Source organism: Macaca fascicularis, chromosome 13 (assembly GCF_037993035.2).
Source record: "Macaca fascicularis isolate 582-1 chromosome 13, T2T-MFA8v1.1".
Taxonomy (NCBI): Eukaryota; Metazoa; Chordata; class Mammalia; order Primates; family Cercopithecidae; genus Macaca; species Macaca fascicularis.
The window spans coordinates 74073533-74098640 of NC_088387.1; the positions used below are offsets into that span (position 1 = coordinate 74073533).

The 25108-nt window shown below is 39.9% G+C and overlaps 1 long non-coding RNA gene across 1 annotated transcript in view; it reads left to right on the plus strand.

Annotated features, from left to right (window-relative positions):
• Positions 1–24049, plus strand: part of LOC123568384 (uncharacterized) — an 88752-nt gene extending 64703 nt beyond the window's left edge. The window contains exon 3 of the long non-coding RNA XR_012422398.1: positions 23922–24049. This is a non-coding gene — a long non-coding RNA (uncharacterized lncRNA). The remainder of the gene's footprint in view (positions 1–23921) is intronic.
• The last annotated feature ends 1059 nt before the right edge of the window (positions 24050–25108 follow it).

Sequence of the window (25108 nt, forward strand, 5' to 3'; positions counted from 1 at the left end):
CCACCTCCTGGCTTTACGCCATTCTCCTGCCTCAGCCTCCCAAGTAGCTGGGACTACAGGCGCCCACCACCACGCCCGGCTAATTTTTTTGTATTTTTAGTAGAAATGGGATTTCACCATGTTAGCCAGGATGGTCTCGATCTCCTGACCTCGTGATCCGCCTGCCTCAGCCTCCCAAAGTGCTGGGATTACAGGCATGAGCCACCGCATCTGGCAGGAGTTTTATTTAGTTGACATCTGACTACTTCCTGGACACGGATGGAAAAATGTTATTTAAAGTTAGGAAACCAATAAGGGCATTTTACATTCAAACAGTGATTAAAGATCTTTACTCTTTTCCACTTCACCAAGTAGCAGGGCTTGCAGGGCATGATAGAAAACAAATAAAAATAGGGATTTTCTCTACACACCAATAGTCTTCATTATGACGTGAGCAAGCTGTGTAGCTGGGAGATCACCAGGCAAACACTGCACCTTGATAACTGACCAGGAGCCCTCCCTGTCATGTTCTATGACATGTGGAAAATGGTGCTAAAGTCTCAATAAAACCCAGAGCCTGGCTGTGCATGATGGCTCATGCCTGTAATCCCAACACTTTGAGAGGCCAAGGCAGGGATCACTTGAGCCCAGGAGTTCAAGACCAGCCTGGACAATACAGTGAGACCTTGTCTCTACTAGAAATCAGAAAAATTAGTTGGGTATGGTAGCGCACACCTGTGGTCCCAGCTGCTCAGGAGGCTGAGGCAGGAGAAGCACCTGAGCTCAGGAGGTCGAGACTGCAGTGAGCCGAGATCGCACCACTGTACTCCAGCCTGAGTGACAGAGCAAGACCTTGTCTCAAAAAAGAAAAAGAAACAAAAAAACCAAGCCTGCCTCCGGTGATTTTACAGTCTAAAGCAAGCATGATTGTTTTTGTTGTTTTCAATCAAATTACAATTTAAGTATCATTTACTGTTTAAATCAATCTCTGAGAAGTATCTTCTTAAAAAATAGAAATACTTTTTAATGTTGAGCAATTATTCATTCACTTAGGAAACATTAAATGAGTATTTATCTATCACGTGCCAAGATCTGTGCTAGATAGACACTGGGATACCAAAATAAACCAAGTTCGGATTAGAAGGGCAAATAGACATGTCAAACCAATCTGGGTTTTTTTTTGTGTTTTGGTTTTTGGTTTTTGGTTTTTTTTGAGACAGAGTCTTGCTCTTTTGCACAGGCTGGAGTGCAGTGGCGAGATCTCGGCTCACTGCAACCTTCACTTTTGGGTTCAAGTGATTCTCCTGCCTCAGTTTCTAAAGTAGGTGGGATTATAGGCACGCACGACCATGCCCAGATAATTTTCTGTATTTTCAGTAGAGATGGGGTTTTGCCATGTTGCCCAAACTGATCTCAAACTCCTGAGCTCAGGCAATCCACCTGCCTTGGCCTCCCGAAGTGTTAGGATTATAGGCCTGAGCCACCGCCATGTGACCACAAACCAGCCTTTGATCTTCACTGTAGTAAATGCGGTAATAGATGTTCACTGGCATAGAGGAAGGAGGGAATAATTCAACTTGGGTGCTGCAGGAAATGTTTCATGGAGGAGGCCCTTGAGTGAGATTTTTCATTCATTCACTCATTCCACAAATATTTACTGCACTCTCTGCATCAGGTACTGTTCTAGATACTAGGAGTACAGTAGCGAACAAAACATCAAAATCCTTGCTCTTATGAAATTTATGATCTTGTGTAAACAATAAAGAAGATAAGTGGCTGGGCACGGTGGCTCATGCTTGTAATCCCAGCACTTTGGGAGGCCAAGGCGGGCAATCACGAGATCAGGAGATCGAGACCATTCTGGCCAACATGGTGAAACCCCGCCTCTACTAAAAATACAAAAAATTAACCAGGCGTGGTGGTGCGTGTCTGTAGTCCCAGCTACTCAGGAGACTGAAGCAGGGGAATCCCTTGAACCCTGGAGGGGGAGGTTGCAGTGAGCCAAGACCGCGCCACTGCATTCCAGCCTGGTGACAGAGTGAGACTCTATCTCATAAAAAACAACAACCAAAAAAAAAAAACAAACAAAAAAAGAAGATAAGTAAATAGATTGCCTATGTATCTAACTATTGATAATTGCCAAGAAAGAAAAATTAAGCAGTGAATATGGATTTGAAATTGTAGATGAGAAGGCCATGGAAGTTCTCACTGAGAAGAGGATTCAATATCTGAAGGACATGTTGGAACAAGCCTTAGGGATAGCAGGATATGGGAGAGGGAAGAGCAACCACAAAGGCCCTGAAGTAGACATGTGCCTGGAGAGTTTGAGGAAGAACAAGAAGGTCAGTGTCTCTAGAGTAGAGTGAACGAAGGAAGAGTATTAGGAAATGGGATTGGAGAAGCAACTGATGATGGGGAGGGCGGACTTTGAATAGGAAGTCATTGGAAGGTTCTTAGCAAGGAGTAATATGATCTGACAAGATGACACTTTATGATATGATCACCAGGCAAGAGCAAACAAGACCAGGTGGGAGGTCATTGCAGTAGAGACAGTGGCTTGGACCACTGTCCAAGGGTAATAGCAATGGGGATGGTGAGAAATGGTTACATTCTGGATATATTTTGAAGATAGAGCTGATATAATTTGTGCATAGATTAAACGTGAAATGTGAGACCAAAAAAAGGAGTAAAAAAACTACCAAGGCTTTGGGCCTGGCCAACTGCAAAGATGGAGTTGCCATCAACTGAAATGGGACAGACTATGAAGAATTGGTTTGGGGGCTAGATCTAGAGGATAACTTTGAACATATTTATTATGATATCAAACTAGTGTTGTCAAATAGACAGTTGTATATTTTGGTCTGGAGTTCAGAGCTGAAACTGGGTTTGAACATATAAATTTGGGCATCATCAGCACATAGATCGAATTTAACACCATGAGTTTGGATAAAATCACCTGGAGAGAATGAGGATATAAAAGAGGATAAAGAGGAATAAAGAAAGAAAAGAAAAGCATTCCAGTCTGGGTACAGCAGTTCACGCCTGTAATCCCAGCACTTTGAGAGGCCGAGGTGGCGGATCACCTGAGGTCAGAAGTTCAAGACCAGCCTGGCCAACATGGCAAAACTCCATCTTTACTAAAAATACAAAAATTAGCTGGGCATGGTGACGGGCACCTATAATCCCAGCTACTTGAGAAGCTGAGGCATGAGAATCGTTTGAACCCGGGAAGCGGAGGTTGCAGTGAGTCAAGATCGCAACACTGCACTCCAGCCTGGATGACAGAGTGAGGCTCCGTCTCATAAAAAAAAAAAAAAAGAAAGAAAGAAAAAGAAAAGCATTCCAGACAGAGGGGAAAACATATATAAGGACAAGAGGGTAAGTACAGAAATTAGTTTGGTTAAGCTGGAACAGGAGTTAATAAAGGCTAATAACAGGCTTTTCTGTAAAAGGCTAGATAATAAATATTTTAGATTTTATAGTATCTCCATTACAACTACAGTCATCCCTTGGTATCCATGGGGGATTGGTTTCAGGACCCTCATTGGGTACCAAAATTCATGGATATTCAAGTCCCTTATATAAAATGGCATAGTATTTGGTATAACCTGTAGACATCCTCTCATATGCTTTAAATCATCTTGAGATCACTTATAATACCTAATATAATGTAAATGCTATGTAAATAGTTGTTATATTGTATTGGTTTTTTGTTTTGCTGTTGTTGTTGTTTGTTTCTTTGACATGAGGCTCCATCATCAAGGCTGGAGGGCAGTAGTGGAATCTCAGCTCACTGCAACCTCTGCCTCCTGGACTCAAGCAATTCTCCCACCTCAGCCTCCCAAGTAGCTGGGACTACAGGCATGCACCACCACACACAGCTAATTTTTGTATTTCATGTAGAGATAGGGTTTCACCAGATTTCCCAGGCTGGTCTCAAACTCCTGGACTCAAGCAATCCACCCACCTCAACCTCCCCAAATGCTGGGATTATAGGCGCAAGCCACTGCGCCTGGCCTGGTTTTTTTGGTTTTTTTTTTTTTTTTTTTTTTGTATTTTAGTGATGTATTGTTATTTTTTAATGATCTTTTTCAAATATTTCCCATCTAAGGTGGGTTGAATTCATGGGTGCAAAACCCACAGATACTCTGTCATCATAGCACAAAAACAGCCATAGACAACACCTGTATTAGGGTTCTCCAGAGAAACAGAACCTATAGGATGTGCTCTATGTGTGTGTGTGTGAGTGTGTGTGTGTATGTGTAAAGAGAGAGACCAGCTCACACAATATGAAGGCTGAAAGGTCCCATGAACCACACTTGAACACTTGAAGGACTGAGAACCAGGGGAGTCAATAGTTTAAGTCCAGCTCCAAGTCTGAAAGTCCAAGAACCAGGATCGCCAGTCTCCAAGGGAAGAAGATGGATGTCCCAGCTCAGGCATAGCAAATTTGCCCTCCCTCTGCCTTTCTGTTTTATTCAACCCTCAGTGGATTGGACGATGCCCACCCAATGTTGGTAAGGGTGATCTTCCTTAGTCTACTGATTCAAATGCTAATCTCTTCTGGAAAGAGACACATCCTCACAGACACATCCAGAAATAATGTTTAATCTGGGCACCCCATGGCCAGTTAAGTTGACACATAAAATTAGCCACCACTCATTTGTAAATGAATGAGTGGTTGTGTTCAAATAAAATTTTATTTATGGACACTGAGTGTTGAATTTAACATAAATTTCACATGTAATCTTTTGATTTTTTCAACCATTATGAAAAATCTAAAAACTATTCTTAGCTTGCAGGTCATACAGAATCAGGCAATAGGCCACACGCTATAGTTTACCAACCTCTGAGCTCAAATATAAGGTAAATTAGGAAATAGTGGGAAATGAAGTTGCAGAAGTAGTCAGACTTTATGTCAAGGCTTAGAAATATTAGGTATTAGACTGGGCGCAGTGGCTCACGCCTGCAATCCAGCACTTTGGGAGGCTTAGACAGGAGGATGGCTTGAGCCCAGGAGATCAGGTTTGAGCCTAGGAGTTCAAGACTAGCCTGGGCCACATGGCAAAACCCCGACTCTACAAAAAAATATAACAACAACAGCAACAAAAATAGCCAGGTGTGATGAAGCAGGCCTATAATCCCAGCTACTTGGGAGGCTGAGGTAGGAGAACCACCTGAGCTCACAAAATTGAGGTTGCAGTGAGACCCTGACAAAAAAAAAAAAAAAAAAAGGGGGGGGGCGTGGTGACTCACACCTGTAATCCCAGCACTTTGGGAGGCCGAGGCAGGTGGATCACCTGAGGTCAGGAGTTCAAAACCAGCCTGGCTAACATAGTGGAACCCTGCCTCTACTAAAAATACAAAAAATTAGCTGAGCCTGGTGGCAGTTGCCTATAATCCCAGCTACTAGGGGGGCTGAGGCAGGAGACTTGCTTGAACCTGGGAGGGGGAGGTTGCAGTAGTACCTAGTTCTAGGTACTAGGAGTATAGTAGTGAACAAAACATCAAAATCCCTGCTGTCATGAAATTTATGATCTTGTGTAAACAATAAAGAAGATAAGTGGCCAGGCGCGGTGGCTCATGCTTGTAATCCCAGCACTTTGGGAGGCCGAGGCAGGCGGATCACGAGATCCGGAGATCAAGACCATTCTGGCCAACATGGTGAAACCTGGCCTCTACTAAAAATACAAAAAATCATTGCAATAAGCCAAGATCGCGCCATTGCACTCCAACCTGGGCAACAAGAGTGAAACTCCATCTCAAAAACAAAAAAAAAAAAAGAAAAAGAGAAAAGAAATATTAGGTCTAAAGTCACTAGTACATGATATGCACTTAATAAATGGTAGACATCATTATTAATTTGATGTGTCATAGACAGAGAACTAGAGGACAACTTTGAGGAAGTGAGATTTATAGTCTAAACTGGGACCTACAATCATAGGGTGTAGCAATAACTCAACCAAGGGAAGGAAGAGGATAAATGGGGCCTTCACTGAGAGGGGACGGAGGATGACTTGAAGGGCCCCGAAAGTATCAGCAAGATATCTCTGGTGATAGGTACTATATAAATGCACACATGGATGATGAGATGTATTGATACGTTAATTTTGCAAAACATGCATGGAAGCTCATTGGGGTTGCAGGCATGATCCATTTGCAGTCCATGAACTCAGATCTTAAATCATTAAACAGAAAGATACTTCAGAGCAAATGAATCATGTTTCTGTGATATAGGAGCTTCTTTCATAATACTGAAGCTGGCCAGGCACGGCGGCTAACACCTATAATTGTAACACTTTGGAAAGCTGAGACAGGGGCAGATCGCTTGAGCCCAAGAGTTTGAGAACAGCCCGGGCAACATGGCAAAACCCTGTCTCTACAGAAAATAGAAAAATTTGCCAGGAATGGTGGTGCACGCCTGTGGTCCCAGCTACTCAGGAGGCTGAGGTGGGAAGATTGCTTGAGTCCAGGATGTCAAGGCTGCAGCGAGCCATGATCAGGCCGTTGCACTCCAGCCTGGGTGACAGAGAAAGACCCTGTCCACCCCCACCAAAAAAGTTATATGCAAGCTTGTCAAACCAGAGATCATCATGGTGTACTGATGTTTGACTTAAAGTGTTCCCAGCCTGCTCAGAATTACCAGGCAGGATATAGATTGTGCAGTAAAACGAACTACCAATTTTTACCCCTAAACTACCTCTCCACCAATGGGCCGAAGGTTACGTTTACTATTGTTCTGTGGCTTAGTGGCTGGGTGATCTTAGCCCAAGCTCTTAACTTTATAGAGCCTCAGTCTTTTCTTCTGTAAAACGAAATTAATAATGTATTTACTCATTTGACAGCCAGAGACTAAATTATTTACCTTTTGGTTCCTTTCAGTTAATTTTTTTTTTTTTTTTTTAGATGGTGTTTCACTCTTGTTGCCCAGGCTGGAGTGCAATGGCGCGATCTTGGTTCACTGCAACCTCTGCCACCTGGGTTCAAGCAATTCTCTCGCCTCAGCCTACTGAGTAGCTGGGATTATAGGCCTGCACCAACACGCCCAGCTAATTTTGTATTTTTAGTAGAGACGGGGTTTCTCCATGTTGATCAGGCTGGTCTCAAACTCCCAACCTCAGGTGATCCACCTGCCTTGGCCTCCCAAAGTGCTGGGATTAAAGGTGTGAGCCACCGAACCCGGCCCCTTTCAGTTAATTTTAATTAAGAAAATAAACAAACAAAACCCTGCCCAGTGACCTGGCCTGCATGATCCTCTAATTGCCATTATTTTAAAATAAAATTTTTTTTTTTTTTCAAGACCGTGTCTTGTTCTGTCTCCCAGGCTGCAGTGCAGTTGCACGAACATGGCTCACATCAGCCTCAACTTCCTGGGCTCAAGCAATCCTCCTGCCTCAGCCTCCATAGTAGCTGGGACCATAGGTGTGTGCCACCACACCCAGCTAATATTTTTTATTTTTTGTATAGATGGGGGTTCTCATCATGTTGTCCAGGCTGTTCTTAAACTCTTGGCCTCAAGCAATCCTCTTCCCTCTCAAAGTGCTGGGGTTACAGGTGTGAGTGACCATGCCCCACATGTTTTATTCTATTACAGATGTAAGATATACTCATTTAGAAAATTTGGAAAATACTGAAAAAAAGAAGTATGGTCACATGGAGTGGAGAATCAACTCCATACTCCAAGAAACTCACTATTAAAATGTTGAAGTATTTGATCTTTACCTTTCTATAATTATTTTATTTATATTTTATTTTATTTTATTTTATCTCATTTTATTTTTTTGAGACAGAGTCTTGCTGTGTCACCCAGGCTGGAGTACAGTGGCACAATCTTGGTTCACTGCAACCTCTGCCTCCCAGGGTCAAGTGATTCTCCTGCCTCAGCCTCCTGAGTAGCTAGGACTATAGGCACCCACCACCACACCGAGCTAATTTTTATATTTTTAGCAGAGACAAGGTTTCTCCATGTTGGCCAGGCTGGTCTCAAACTCCTGACCTCAGGTGATCTGCCCACCTTGGCCACCCAAAGTGCTGGGATTACAGGCATGAGCCACCATGCCCGTCCTTCTTTCTATAATTATTACATTTTAAGTTTCCAAAGTTTTTGCCACCACAGACTTTCAGCTCTCATCTTGCCATAAAAATAACCTGAAAACACTAGGATATATTAAAATTCTATAACACATATTTCTTCTTCAGTACACAAAACAAAAACCTCATAGTCACCAACAATATATGATTAAGATTCTTGAGGATGTGCTTCAGGAATGTTTGTCAAATACTTAAAAATAAAAATCAGCATTCCATTTTTAAAGAACAGCTGGCTGTGACTCCTCTGCAGTTTTTAGTTTATGGTCCCTTCTGATTCTTAGCTGTAATTAATTTACTGGAAAGATTTTACGGGACTGAATTAACAATGCAAACACACAGTCGTACGATAAAAGTCTGTTTTGTTATTTTTCATGTCTCCATATTTTTTAAAATCATAACTATCTTTCAAAAAGGCTATTAGATACAGATCAAATTATATTACAGGGTAGCTGTAAAACCCCTCTTTAACAACAATAAAAACATTCTCAAGAATCATCCGACAGCCTGCAAATGAACTTTAAGGAATATTTGACAAAATAAAAATTCCAGTCCAGCAAGATATTGTCCCTTAAATATTATTTTAAAATGTCTGGATGTGGTGACTCACACCTGTAATCTCAGCACTTTGGGAGGCTGAGGCGGGCAGATCATCTGAGGTCCGGAGTTCGAGACCAGACTGACCAACATGGAGAAACCCCGTCTCTACTAAAAATACAAAATTAGCCGGGCATGGTGGTGCATGCCTGTAATCCCAGCTACTCGGTAGGCTGAGGCAAGAGAATTGCTTGCACCTGGGAGGTGGAGGTTGCAGTGAGCCGAGATTGCGCCACTGCACTCCAGCCTGGGCAACAGAGTGAGACTCTGTCTCAAAAAAAAAAAAAAAAAAAAAAAAAAGAGGCTATTGAGCATTTCCCAGCTGTTGTTTCAGTTCTCATATTTCTGTTTTCCCCTTCACAATATTTTTGTTGTGATGGGGAAAGGTGCACCCAGTTAATGATTTATGTGCCTGTTGTTTTGCCCATATTCTCCAGAAAACCCTTTCAAGACCATTCTTTGGAATCAGGTTTTACATGTGCACTGCAAGTGAAATTTTGTCAGTTGTCACCAGCTGGGAACCCTTCTGTGAAAGGCAGGTTGATATAGAGAAAAGAGCACTGGGTCTTAATTCCGACCCTGTCACTTTTTAGCTTAGTGTCTCTTGGCAATTCACTTAAACTAAATGAGCTTTCATTTTCTTATCTGTAAAATGAAGAAAATAATAATTGCCTTGCCTACCTTGCCGAGTTGTATGGAACAAATAATGCAAGTGAAAAGTGCTTTACAAACTGTAAAGTGCTAAGTAACTACCAAGTACTTTTATTTTTACGTTTTTTTTTTTTTTTTTTTTTTTGAGATGGAGTCTCACTCTGTCACCCAGGCTGGATTGCAGTGGCGTGATCTTGGCTCATCACAACCTTCACCTCCCAGGTTCAAGCAATTCTCATGCTTCAGCCTCCCAAGTAGCTGGATTACAGGTGCACACCACCATGCCTGGCTAATTTTTGTGTTTTTAATAGAGACTGGGTTTCACCATGTTGGCCAAGATGGTCTCAAACTCCTGACCTCAGGTGATCTGCCTGCCTTGGCCTCCCAAAGTGCTGGGATTACAGGCGTGAGGCACCACATCCAGCCTATTTTTACTTTTTTATTGTAGCAAAATATTTTTAACATAAAATTCACCATTTTAGCCATTTTTAGGTATACAGTCCTGTGGTATCAAATACTGTCACGTCGTGGTGCAACCATCACCAGCATCCATCTCTATAGCTTTTTCATCTTCCCAAACTGTAAATTAATTAAACAATAACTCCCTATTCCTCCCTCTTCCTATCCCCTGGAGACCACCATTCTACTTTCTGTCTCTAAGAATTTGACTGCTCTAGGTACGTCATATAAGTGGACTCATCAGTATTTGTCCTTTTGTGTCTGGTTTATTTAACGTAGCAAAATATCTTCACGGTTCACCCATGTTGTAGCATATGTCAGAATATCCTTTCTTTTTAAGGCTGAAAAACATTCCATTAACTGTATATACCATATTTTGTCCATTCATCTGTCAGTGAATATTTGTATTGTTTTCCCCTTTTGACTATTGTGAATAATGCTGCTATGAACATTGATGTGCCAATATCTGTTAAAGTTGCTGCTTTCAATTGTTTTGGGTATATATCCAATAGTCATATTTCTGGATCATATGGTAATTCTATGTTTAATTTTTTGAGAAACTGTCATATTGTTTTACACAACGGTTGCACCATTTTACAATCCCATCAATGCATCCCACAAGGTGTCCTATTTCTCCAAATCCTTGTCAACACTTGTTATTTTCTAGTTTCGATTTTATTTTTGTTTTAATAACAACCATCCTAATGGTTGTGAAGTGGTATCTCATTGTAATTTTGATTTGCATCTCTCTAATAATTAGTAATATTGAATATCTTTTCATGTGCTTATTGGCCATCGGTTTTTCTTCTTGGAGAAATTTCTATTAAGACCTTTGCCTATTTTTAAATTGAGTTGGTTTTGTTGTTGTTGAGCTGTAGGTATTCTTTATATATTATGGATATTAATCCATTATCTGACAGATGATTTGCAAACATTTTCTCCCATTACATGTGTTGCCAAGTATTTTTATTTTTATTCACGTATCAGATCCTATAAAAAATTATACTCAACCCTTCACTATGGAGCTTTAGGAACTAAGAATACCCCTTGAACAGGCTTCCTCTATGGTATCACATAAACATGATACCACAGCCTAAAGTCCAGTTAAGAAATCATTGGCAGCTGGTGCTGTAGTTCCCACCTGTAATCCCAGCACTTTGGGAAGCTGAGGCAGGCAGATCATTTGAGGTCAGGAGTTTGAGAACAGCCTGGCCAACATGGTGAAACGCCATCTCTACTAACAATACAAAAATTAGCCAAGCATGGTGGTGCACGCCTGTAGTCCCAGCTACTTAGGAAGCTGAGGCACGAGAAACAGAGAATTGCTTGAACCTGGGAGGCAGAGATTGCAGTGAGTTGAGATCGTGCCACTGCACTCTAGCCTGGGTAATAGAAGGAGACTCTGTCTAAAAAAAAAAAAAAGAAAGAAAAGAAATCATTGGCAAAATTTCTTCTTCAGGGTTAAGTAATAAGAAAAAAAATCTCAAACTTCCCCTATTTACAATTTGTCTCAGTAAGATATTTAATTTAGTTGCAAGCTGGAAAGTGGTTTTTCTCTACCTCCTTACATAAAAATTATGTAGATTAACAGATTTGACAACAGAAAGCTAAAACTGAATATGCCCAAGGGGAGAATATAGAGACATTTTTTAAAAAATAGTATTTCCTGCTTGTGCCTATTCATTCATCATACACAAATGAAAAGCCAACAAGCCATGTCCTAGCAGAGAATAAAGACCCTCTCCAGCGGCAAACCGTTAAAGTGTATAAGTGGAAATAACAAATAAAAAAATATTGAGTACCTACAGGTCTTTCATTCATTCCTTTATTTTACAAACATGATAGGCTTTGTGTTAGGCAGGCCCTGGAGACACAAAAATGAGTAAGCAGTTCCTACCTTCAAGGAGCTCTCGCTCTGGTAGGAAAAATGACTAAATAGTTACAGCACAATATCGTGAGTACCAAGGAGCTCTAATGAATGTTTCCATCATGGATAATTCACAGCTAAGTGCTGTGAAGATTACCTCTGCATATCATGCCAATTGCTAACATGTAGGGGCTTATAAAATCCATTATGAATATAAAACTTCATAAAATATTAATGACTGTTATTACAGTCTCAGTACTCCTTTAGTACTAAGAGACAAGGTACTTAAACCACCTAAGATTTTGTGTCTAAAATTTTAAAAATTTGTTTTCATTATAAAAGTAATGCATTCTTTTTAATTTTTTATTTAAAATAAAAATTCATTTAATGCAAATTTAAATTTTTTCTTTTTTTTTTCCTTTTATTTATTTATTTATTTTTTGCTTTGAGACAGGCTGTCACTCTGTCACCCAGGCTGAAGTGCAGTGGCACAATCAGCTCACTGCAACCTCAACCTCTCAGGCTCAAGAGATCCTCCCACGTAGCTAGAACTACAGGTGTGCACCACCACACCTGGCTAGTTTTTGTATTTGTTGTAGAGATGGGGTTTCACCATTTTGCCCAGGCTGGTCTTGAACTTCTGAGCTGAAGTGACTCTCCTGCCTTGGCCTCCCAAAGTACTCTTATTGCAGAAAGTGTAAACAGTACAGAATTCCCCAGAAGCAGCCATCATTAACAGTTTCCTATATTCTATTTCATCTAAGATGCCATTGACTATAAGATGCATTCTAAATTCAAGGATGCTGAAAAGTAGAGAACAAAAAGGACTTTTGTAAGCATTTGAAGTCTTGAATCTGTATGAGCAAAAAGTAGAAGCAATGAGGTAGGCCTGAGCAAACTGTACAGGGGAATCAGCAAGAAAAGAGGATTCTATTCATTTTCATGCCAATGTTTTGTACTTCCAGGTGTACTTCTAAGTATATCAAACTATGAGGTAGAAGGTAAAACTTCTAAGAGCTCTGGCTCTTAGAAGATACTGTTTATATTCCCGAAGTTGTACTTAGTACCTTATGAGTAGGTTACAAAATATGATCCTCACCTTTTGGAAGATTTATTCTGTATTACTCAAATGAACCTTTGCCTGGAAGAAGATAAATCTCTAGTTTCTGAAACATTGGTCAATATATATATATTGGTCTCACATGGGCTGAAAAGATATGACAGAGCATAAGGCTTTCTTTTCATTCATTGTGCTGTATTTATTTTCTCTACTAAAATCCCAGGGGGTTTAAGGAATTAAAAAATGTTGGATGCAACCTGTCCAACTAGCGAGTCTCTTTGTTTCAGAAGCATTACGTATAGCATAGTATAACAGGAAGACCTGGCGGGGCACGGTGGCTCATGCCTGTAATTCCAGCACTTTGGGAGGCCGAGGCGGGTGGATCACCAGGTCAAGAGATTGAGACCATCCTGACCAACATGGTAAAACCCTGTCTCTACTAAAAATACAAAAATTGGCTGGGCATGGTGGTGTGCGCCTGTAGTTCCAGCTACTCAGGAGGCTGAGGCAGGAGAATGACTCGAACCCGGGAGGCAAAGGTTGCAGTGAACCGAGATCACACCACTGTACTCCAGCCTAGGCGACAGAGCAAGACTCCATCTCAAAAACAAAACAAAACAAAACAAAAAACAGGAAGACCTGTGTATGGAGAGACGTAGGTTCTACTCTTAGTTCTACCACTAATTAGATGTGTAATTTTAGATAAATCACTTAACCTCTCTAGACCTCTGTTTCTCATCTCTAATTAATCTAGTCTGTAGGTTATAATGAAGATCAAAAGGAATCATATGTATGGAAGCACTTCAAAAAAATGTAGCACATGCATATTATAAGGTATTATTAATACTTATATTTATTATTGGTCTGCAATGCCACTCTTAGACTTCGGCAAGAGAGGCGCCTGCCCTGAGCCTTGTACTTCAGAAGGCCCTGCATAGCACAAACACAAATGTCCACAAATTGATTAAACATCTGCCAATATGTTCCTAGGAGACATGGCCTCAACTCTGACACATTCTTTGAAGTGATTCAGTGATTATATATAATATTTTCTAGATATGCCTCAAAATAGACCAACTTGTTTAAACACATAGCAAATATTTTCATAGCCACTCTTGGTTAACAATGGAGATGTCATTTAAATGCTGTTAGAGCAGTTAGGTTTAATTTAAACAAGATAGTGAGCTGCACTAGGACAGTTACGTGAAACAATAGAGGATCTTCAAAAAACTAAGAAATTGTGGTCTGTGGTGGGAAATACTTTTGATTTTGGGCTAACCACAGTTATTTGGTGTGGACTATTGCTTGCTATTAATAATGTTAGCAAAAGCTTACAAAATACATAGACTTACCTAAGTTTGCCTAATTTGCTTTTTTAATCATTTAAAATACTTTTTATTGCATTTGGCTGTTCTATGAAATGAAAGAAAAACATAAAAGAACAAAAGAAAAGCACAATTTTTAAAAAGTGCTTTTTAAATTTTGGCAGAAAATGATTTTTCTAAATAGAAAGATACTAAATATAGCATATACAATGAAATATTCTACAAAATAGAAACAAGAAAACGAAAATGATTGCATGATTATAAAGAAGTTCACATACAAATCTGTATATATGTATTATATATACATATTTTCTATTCTTTCCAGATAGCAGTATAGTCTCCTTAAAGAGAGATTTGAACAAACTGAACCACGTATTGTTCCCTCTATTTTTCTTTATGATATCCCAGTATTGGAAAAATTGAAAGTACAACTTAATACTATATAAATGATATTGCTTTAAGGGCTGGCAAAAAAAAATCATAATATGAGTAACAGAATTAATGCAATAAAATTAAAAATTTATAACATTTTCTATGACAACTATCATTATTACAGTCCTATTACAATGTCTGAATATAATATGTAAAATTAATGTTCATTTCCAAATATAAGTATTGATTTAGACATTCTATTAACAATGCCTGTTGCTACTGCCTCCAAGAATAAAATACTTTCAATCCCATTGAAAATCATTTTTAAATCAAGAAATAACCATAAAAATGGGCAACTAGCAGCCCTTGGGGCTACTTTGTCTATGGAGTAGCCATCCTTTTATTTCTTTACTTTCTTAATAAACTGGTTTTTACTTTTTACAAAATCATTTTAAAAACATCTAATATTAAGGATTATTTTTTGGAGACAAGATCTCACTATGCTGCCCAGAGTGGCCTCAAACTCACGGACTCAAGTGATCCTCTCACCTCAGCCTCTGAGTAGCTGAGATTATGGGCACACACCACTGTGCCCAACTTCAGTACTTTTTCTTTCTTCTTTCTTTCTTTTCCTTCCTTCCTTCCTTCCTTCCTTCCTTCCTTCCTTCCTTCCTTCCTTCTTTCCTTCCTTCCTTTCTTGCTTTCTTTCTCTCCTTCCTTCCCTCCTTCCTTCCTTCCTTCTTTCTTTCCCTTCCTTCCCTTCCTTCCTTCCTTCCTTTCCTTCCTTCCTTCTTTCTTTTTCTTCCTTCCTTTCTTTCTTTCTCTTTCTTTCTTTCTTTCTTTCTTTCTTTCTTTCTTTCTTTCTTTCTTTCTTTCTTCCTTTCTCTCTCTCTCTCTCTCTCTTTCTTTCTTTCTTTCTTTCTTTCCTTCTTTCCTCCTTTCCTCCTTTCCTCCTTTCTTTCTTTTTCTTTCTTTCACTTTTTAGATGGAGTCTTGCTCTGTCACTCAGGCTAGGGTGCAGTGGTGCAATCTCAGCTTACTGCAACCTCCACTACCCAGGTTGGAGTGATTCTCCTGCCTCAGCCTCCTGAGTAGCTGGGATTACAGGCACATGTCACCATGCCCAGCTTATTTTTTGTATTTTTAGTAGAGAGGGGGTTTCCCTATGTTGGTCAGGCTAGTCTCGAACTCCTGACCTCAGGTGATCTGCCCACCTCAGCCTCCCAAAGTGCTAGGATTATAGGTGTGAGCCACCATGCCCAGCTCAGCTTTAGTAGTTTTTTTATGTGAAAATATTATTAAGGGAAATTTTTAAGAGTTTTTCTTTGCTAGAAATGTATATTGATATGCTCGCAGATAAAATTATAAGATATCTAGGATTTACTTCAAAGTTATTGAGAAGGCTGGGCACAGTGGCTCATGTCTGTAATCCCAGCATTTTGGGAGGCCAAGGCTGGTAGATCACTGGAGGTCAGGAGTTTGAGACCAGCCTGGCCAACATAGTGAAACCCCATCTCTACTAAAAATACAAACATTAGTGGGGTGTTGTGTCACATGCCTGTAATCCCAGCTACTCAGGAGGCTGAGGTGGGAGAATTGCTTGAACCCAGGAGGCAGGGATGCAGTGAGCCAAGATGGCACCACTGCACTCCAGCCTGGGCAACAGAGTGAGACTGTGCTTCAAAAAAAAAAAGTAATTGGGTAGAGAAACATGGGGAATATAAATGAAGCAACATTGACCATGAGTTAATAATTATTGGGGCTGGATTGTAGGTACATGGGAGTTCTTTATACTCTACTACATACATTTGTGAATGTTTGAAATTTCCCATAATAAAATGTTAAACAAAAATTTAAGAAGCATATGGAAGAGGAAAAAAATATTCTCCTCTACCCTCACAGGTTCTGTAACTGGAGACTGCCAATGAAACTGCCAAAAGACAGATTAACAGGAGAAAAGACATACAGACATCATCTGATGTTAATGGTTTACTTTTTACATGCATGGAGGCCTTCACAGAAAAGAAGTGAAGGCCTAAAGAAGTGATTATAACCTGGGGCTTATATATCATTTTAACAAAGAGTAATAAATTGTGAAAAGGGGTTTGTCTTCTAAGAGCTGTAAATTGTGAGAAGGAAAATATATGGGGGAAACTAATGGAGGATAAGGTTATTCTAGCAAAGTTTGTACAGATCCATTTCAGTGCTTTCTATCTCCAGTGATGTTATTCTCCTGCTGGTATGGAAAAGGGGAGGGAGAATACCTTCACAAAGGGAAATTTATGCCCTATTTTAGGAAGATAGGAGGACAAAGAACTCTTTTTGTGTTTGCTGCTGCTTAATTGCCTTCAGCTCAAAATAAATCCTTATGCCAAAGTAGCATGTTTTTGGTGGCATATTCTAATCCCCTTCAAGTACACCGATTCAAGAAAAGTTGTTTGTTTTGCTATTATTGTCAACAGAACACAAAGTACATGAAAATCTGAATTATAACAATATGATTATTTTTCTAAAAACCAAAATACAATATTTTATTTGTAATTAGTATACAATTTATGAATTATGTGCATATTTATCTTATTAGTCATCCAACATCATCAATCCATCAATGGAACACCCAAATGCACAATAATAACTAAGTCCAATTATTTTTGCTGTCTAGCTGACTTTCAGTTATATGAAAACTATTGCTTTACACATATTTTTTAAGATTTTGAGGCCGGGCGCAGTGGCTCATGCCTATAATCCCAGTACTTTGGGAGGCCGAGGCAGGCAGATCACCTGAGGTCAGGAGTTCGAGACCAGCCTGGCAAACATGGTAAAACCCCATCTCTACTAAAAATACAAAAATTAGCTGGGCATGGTTGTGGGTACCTGTAATCCCAGCTACTCTAGAGGCTGAGGCAGGAGAATCACTTGAACCTGGGAGGCGGACGTTGCAGTGAGCTGAGACTGCGCCACTTCAATCCAGCCTAGGCAACAAGAGTGAGACTCTTTCTCAAAAAGAAAAAAAAAAAGATTTTGTCATCATAAAGGTATACTTGACAGTTTGTCAAGGAAGGTGGATAGAACATATTTATTTCAAGGTTTGTTAGCTTCATTTATAACTTTAATGATTTAGACCTACTGTACATAGCCCTCTACTTGAACTCTTATCCTGGGTACTGCAAATGTTACGGACATGCATGTTATTCTCAGATTTTCCCTTTTATTCTTAATTTTAACAACTAAGAACGTTTTCGTGAGGATTCCCAGTATAATAATTTTATTTAACTTAAATTTGTCTTCCCCAAAATATTTTAGAAAAACATTGTATAATTTTACTGGATATTAGATCCATTTCTGAGATATCTGGATCTCAGATATCTCTGAATATTTTACCCTCAGCAGGAATCATGTATATTCATGGTTGTGTTGATACTCTACCCCCTTTTTACCCCCCAAACAGCCATCATCTCTTTAGCAAGAACAGATGAGATCAAGTTACAATCCTGTCAGGGAAGACAATAGGGGTGATTCGAGATAACTGGTCATCCACATCAAGAATGTTCTGTAAAGGGCTAGAAGTGGTGGCTCATGCCTATAATCCCAACACTTTGGGAAGCTGAGGCGAGAGGATTGTTTGAGGCCAGGAGTTTGAGACCAGCCTGTGCAACATAGTAAGTCTCTATCTCTATGAAAAAAATTAAAAATTCATTGGGTATGGTGGTGCATGCCTATAGTCCTAGCTACTCAGGAGGCTGAGGTGGGAGGACCCCTTGAGGCCAGGAGGTCATGGCTACATTGACCTGTGATCTCGCCACTGCACTCCAGCCTGGACAATAGAGCAAGACACTCTCTGAAAAAACAAACCAACCAAAACAAAGAATGTTCTGTAGATAATTCTGTTTATAATCCCAGTCTCATGTTCAATACAAACATTAGGCCTTAGGACATTAATGTAGAGAGAGAGTTTGAGATCCCTTATCTTCTATATGATGGAGACATTTAGAATCATGTTTCCTTTGCATGCGATCCCCAAATTAGAAAATGCAAGGTATAAAGAGGTCATGGTAATTATCTGGACAACAGTTTGTCCAGATAACCAATGAACAACTAGTTAGTTTGTTTTACCTAAACTATTCATATATTCATACCCCTAAAACCCTTTTTCTGCTGCATGATAACTAAAATCTGCATGCAAGGCAATATTTTCTGACTCGAAAAAACTAGTTATCTCCAGTGAAGTACATTAATATTGCATATCTCTAGTTCCAAGATACTTTTGATCATAGCATTGGCCAAAATGTAGTAATCACTTTTTTAGGAGAAAAACAACAAGACTCTAAAGTTAATTCTAATTTCAGAAACACCTAAATGTGAAAAAAGTATGTACTAAATGTCTTAGAATTGAGAAAACACTAAAAGTATTTAAGTATGCATTAGAGTTAGGAAAGTTATTATTCTTATGAAGGCCTTAGGGAGTGACAGGAGTCAGAGAAAGGTATACATGTGGGTCATTATGTAGGGATAGTATGGTGGCCCTCAGCTCTGGTCACAAAGGTGTAGCATTCAAGCTCAAGGACATGGGGGAAGACTCCTAAAAGCAGGGAAAGGGAGCTTGAAGGCAGCCATGGGTCATGCAAGGGTGGGGCACAAAGATACATGACATCAGGAAACTGGTCTGGGTCTGGCTCTGACCCCAAATCATCAAAAATAACCAGAAACTACAAGAAGTTACTAGGGTGGGCTCTCACATCTGAAACTTTTCCTGGCTTCTTGTTAATATAACAGGCAAAAGCACATGACCTTTCAGTTATCCTCCTTGAGAAACAGGGTTGAGTGTTCCACCTCCTTGAACACTTTAAATTATATTCAATCATGTTTTAGTGTAATGTTAAAATATTTTTAATTCTATGTATTAAGAAATGCAAAATGTTTTGAGACTAAACATCAGAGGGTATAGTCATTAAGTGTTACTGTGTTAGCCCAATAATTGGCTCCTTTCCTGTAATGAATGAATCTGCTTCAGAATGGAAAAAATAAATTAAACAGAAAACAAATTATCTACATAAAGGTCATATGAGCTCTTTGTAAAGAGGAATGAGGTATTACAAGAAGTTTACTGAGCACCTGGTATTTAGTTCTGGTGGCTTGCTTCACTCTGTAAATGCCAATAACTAGTGTTTGCAAGTCTGAACTATTATAATGGTCACTTTCATGTAATAATCACATCCTTATTCTCTAACTGGAATCAACACCATAAAAATTGTGGGTACTATGTGACTAAATAAGTGAAACAAATATCTTTTAACAGTCTGGGAGTAAGAACAGTGTTTGAAGATGAAAACAGGAAAAAAAAAAAAAAAAAAAAGAGGCGTTTTGGCTGGGCACGGTGGTTCATGCCTGTAATTCCAGCAATTTGGGAGGAAAAGGTGGGAGGATTGCTTGAGGCCAGGAGTTCAAGACCAGCCTGGGCAACATAGTGAGACCTCGTCCCTGCAAAAAAACAAAAATAAAAAAAATAGGCAGTCATGGCAGTGTGTGCCTGCAGTCCCAGCTGCTCAGGAGGCTAAGGTTCAAGGATCACTTGAGCCCAGCCAGTTGAGGCTGCAGTGAGCAGTGATCTCACCACTGCACTCCAGCCTAAGCAACAGGGCAAGACTCCGTCTCCCAAACAAACAAACAAAAAACACCAGAAAGGAAAAGCGGCATTTTGAATATTTTTGGCAGTTTTGATTCTGCCTTCAGAATTCACTTTGGAATCTACTTTCAAAGACGTAAGTGGATACAAACTGTTATAAAACATCTTCAGTGTGTCTCTGGATGTCTCTTTCCAAGCCCCTTTCTAGGTAGAGAGGCCAGACCGTCCATGAGTTGAGAAACACTTTGGGTTTTATGTATCATTCTATTCTGAAGCTTTAGGTAAGATGATACCAGATAGTAACCAAAGGAACTGCCTCCATTCACTGAGCTCACACTATGCAACAGGCACTGTGCTCGGCATCATGGAACCAAAAACAACTTAAAAAGTCCTTGCTTTTCAGAAGCTTTAATGTGATGGTGGGGGAGGAGTCAGAGGTTGGGTTCAGATGAGTAAACAAATCATTAGGCTACCAGGTATTGATTACCAGCAGGGAGTACAAAACAGAATTACTTAAATCAGTCTGCAGTGTGTGTCTTGGAGGTGGAAGATGGGATGGCAGTGGTACACAAGAAGGCCTTCCTGCAAAGGAAAAGTCAGAATTTAAAGTCTTAACTAATGAATAGAAATTAGCAAGATGAAGTGTGGCAAAGGAGTGTGGAAGAGCCTTCTTGGTAGGAGGAACAGAATAAAATAGGCAGAAATTGGCAAGTCTTCAGATGGGGGCTGAGGCAAAAAGAGAAAAAGGAATCTCATAGATGAGCAGGTAGAAGCTGTGAAGGGGTGAATAGAGCAGTCAAAATCATGTTTAATCAGGTTTCATCAGAAAGCTTCTGTTAATTCAGTTTTGGGGAATATTCCTTCCTCTCATTAATTGGTCCCTTTGTCTTAACACATGTCATGACTTCTAACCTGGCTTCAGTAAAGAACGAGTCAATAACTAACCTCATTTTTCTGGGTTTGGCTTTTTGGCAAGTCACTATCTTTCTAGCTTTCTTCCTGTACTCCATTCCTGATATTCATTCCTGTTAAATGGCTCCATTCAGTGCATTTTGTTGCTTGTTTGGCCAGTGGTCCAGGTAGCTAACATCTAGTTAAACTTAGTTTTATACCTGTTCATCTTTCTTTGCTAGAAAGACTTCAGTTACTCAAAATAAGCACTCCCTTAGTTTTTGGGTTAAAAAAATGATTTTTAAAAAATTGCCGAGAACCAAGGGCTAAGGACCAAGAAAGCCAATAACAATGATAATAGCTACGATAGTGGATATTTGTTCGTTGCTTCCTCAGTGTATTAGTCCTGCCTTCTCTTCTCCATGGTATTTTTATTTCATTCAGGGAATCCACTCCTCCCCATGCAGCCCATGTGCTTCCAGAGAAGCCGGTTCGTTAAAACTAATCATCATATTCCATCCTCCTATGCACGACTTTTGGTTCCAGGGAAGGCATGTGATTTAATCAAGTAAATGTCAGGATACTTTTGGGACCAAGTTATTCTCTCTAGGTATGGACAAGGGAACGTGCACTTCTATGGAGCTGTTGGCAGCCATCTTGTGATCATGAGGATTGCTGGCTTTAGAATAAAGCTGTTGCTACAGAAGGCAAAGTAGAGATGGAAAGAAATTGAGTCCTTAGTGATATGGCTGAGTCTTTAGGGATGTAAGACTTAAAGAATCTGAATTCTTAGTAACATAAACTAACACCAAAGTGTACCCTACCTCTTGACTTTTCAATTTTATGAACGAACATATTCTCTTATCGTTTAAGCCAGTTTAAGTTCTACTTTTTCTGTTACTTGTAATATAAAATATCTTATGCTATATAGTTACTATTTGTTGAGAGCCTACTATGTGCTAGGCATTGTAATGAGTGTTCTACAAAGAGTAATTCTCACAACCATTTTGGTATTTTGGCTTTTTTTTTTTTTTTTTTTTTTTTTTCTGTCAAGGTCTTGCTCTGTTGCCCAGGCTGGAGAGTGCAGTGGCACAATCTCAATTCACTGCAGCCTTGAACTCCCAGGCTCAAGTGATCCTCCCACCTCAGCCTCCTAAAGAGCTAGGATTATAGGCATGACCTATCAGGCCCCAATTGTGGCAAAATACACATAACATGAAATTTTCCATTGTAATAATTTTTAAGTGTACAATTCTGTGGCATTAAATACATTCACAATGTTGTAGAACCATCACTACTATTTCCAATCACAGTCATATTTTGAGGCAGGTATAATTATCCTCATTTTACTAAAAAGGAACTTCCTCAGAGAAGTGCATTACCCAAGTCAGACCACCAGTTAGTAGTATAGTCTGATTTAAACCCAAGTCTGCCTGCAAAGCCCATGTTTTTCTGCTTCATTCTAGTGCCAAATTAAATTATCAAGCAAGGAAACAGGAAATCTTGATCAAGTTACCAGCTCAGGGTCCACAATATAGAGATTAGGATCTTGGGAGGAGCAGATACAGCAAATAGGAAACAAGGTAAGGAATAAAAAGTGATCAGAATCCAAGTCATCAAAGGTAGGACACAAGAGGCTGGAGTCAGGGGAGAAGGGAAACCATTTAGGTTCATGAAGTAGTTAGAAAGGGGCCTCATCAGTGGCAGCTTCAAGAATATCTGGTTGTACTTGTTCACCCTACTCTGGTTTGTAAGTGAACAATTGTTGCCCTGCCTGCTTACTTCCCCAAAGGATCCTGACCTGAAGTCTAATAACAAACTATATTTTAAAACAAAAACACCCTCAATTTTATGTTAAGCATTCATTAAAATAAGTCACTTAATAAAGTTGATCTGTATCAAGAGGGAGACACATCCTATGGTGGGGCCTGGCCCTTTAAATGTGGTCTGTAATGACTAGAGAGCTCCATTTCCTTCTTGTTAGGACAAGATGGATCCAAATAGAGTTTCCCCACCTCCCTCACTGTCCCCCTACCCACCCCAAATCAGAAGCTTCTGGCCTAAAAGCTATCCATCTTTGATGAGTATCTCATAATTATTTACTTTGTAACTAAAGTTATTATAACTCTAGAAGGTGTTTAATCTGTTGATCTGTTTGTTTTCAAAAGTCTGACTCCTTTCATTTGTGATTCTGGGTAAGTAGCAGCTTAAAGCGTTTTACTTAGACAAAAAGATCAGTTCCCTAATTTTCACTTTCCGTAAGTGTAAATTTCTACAGTGTCAGAGGCTGTCTTGAAATGGGGGAGGGGAAGTTATGAGAATGGATTGGGTAAGACACCTTGATGTTTTCATACCCCCAAACCTGGAACTGTATACCAAGGCCTCTTCTCCAGCTGTGTACAAAAACTACTAATATTTTCTCAAAAATTATTTTATATACAAATATAGGTACTTACCTTAATGATTCACTCACTGCCCACTGAATAGCTAGGAGACAGAGACAAGAATCCTATGGAGCTGCCGGGCATGGTGGCTCATGCCTGTAATCCCAGCATTTTGGGAGGCTGAGGTGGGCAGATCACCTGAGGTTGAGAGTTCAAGACCAAACTGACCAACGTGGAGAAACCGCATCTCTACTAAAAATACAAAATTAGCCAGCCATGGTAGTGCATGCCTGTAATCCCAGCTACTCAGGAGGCTGAGGCAGGAGAATCACTTGAACCCAGGAGGCGAAGGTTGCGGTGAGCCAAGATCGTGCCACTGCACTACAGGCTGGGAAACAAGAGCAAAACTCTGTCTCAAAAAAAAAAAAAAAAAAAAAAAAGAACCCTATGGAGCTGATGCCATTTGACATGGTTGCCACATGTATGTGGCTAATCAGCCTTCTTCCTCTAGAGCAGCATTTGGGGAGTGAATGTCCATCATATGTGTAAATAGTCTCTTCAGTAATACAGTTTTTCTGGAAAACAAAACATAGAAATCTTAATTTTTTTCTCCTTATCTTTTCAGTTTTCACCCTTTCCTTCCTCTCCATGACCACCACTCCTTGCAGTAGCCTATCTTGTTAGCAGCCATGGGAGATGAGGACTGGGCCATGCCACACAGCAGGTAGCCCAAACTAAGCAACAGGATAAAAGAGAAGTTGAGAATGGACTGACTCAAGTCATGCAGGAGTCCTGGGAAAAGAAGTGATCTGGCACTCCTTCAAACCAATATTCTTTAAATAGCTGAGGGCAGAGAGAAATTCATTTTCTATTAATATAAAATGTATAGCTCTTTATGGTCAAAATAAAGAACTTATTATATGCACTGAATATCACAATATTTCCACTTATTTGGAATTACCTTTCATTTAACATTTGTCCCATCACTGATCACTCAAATAGCAATAGTTACTCACTCACCAAGCAGAGTGGTAAATTATACTTTCAAAATCTTGCTCAAAATCAGTTTATAAGTTCTTTTTTTCCTCTAGTTTTTATGCCATAAAAACAGTTCTAACTTTTCCAAAGTACTTATTCTTTCTTCATTTTTCTTTCGGGAATTTCTGAGCCAGACAATCTCATGGAGACATGTTCTGGCTTTAAAATGTAGAAAACCACCAACTGTCCCCCAAAATAGTGTTACAGTTTTGGGTAGAATTCCAAACACAAATCCTACCACCACTTCTTTTTCTAACCAGCTTTCTTGAGGGAGCATGCACACCTGTATCTATACCCCAGTGAGAGAACTCCAGTACCATTTTATTAGTAAGCAGTCGGACGACCAAATTTAAAGTGAAGCTTGGGTCATAGCTGGGTAGAGGCTAGAAAGCCTACGTGAGGCCTCTTACTTTTCCAACTCCAAAACAAAATCTTTAGACCCCTTCAAGTGTGCCAGAACTCAGAGTGAGAGTGAGGATAAGATAAAAACAAGACTCAAGTAGAGAAGTATCAAGAGCTGAGCACAAGTCCACCTACCTGACCAGGTATCAGGATGAGGTTGGCCTGCCAGACCCCTGGAGTTGGGAAGAGAAAGGGGAGAGGAGGAAGATTGGACCTTCTCATTAGAGGTGACCCGTCTGCCTCTTCCTCTGTTACCCCCATGGCCTCTTTATTTACCTAGTACAAGGCGGGGAATGTGCAAAACAGCCTGCTGCTCCTAGGAGTATGAGATGAAACAGCAGGCATTAGGGCCTGTCGGAGATGAAAGTGAGT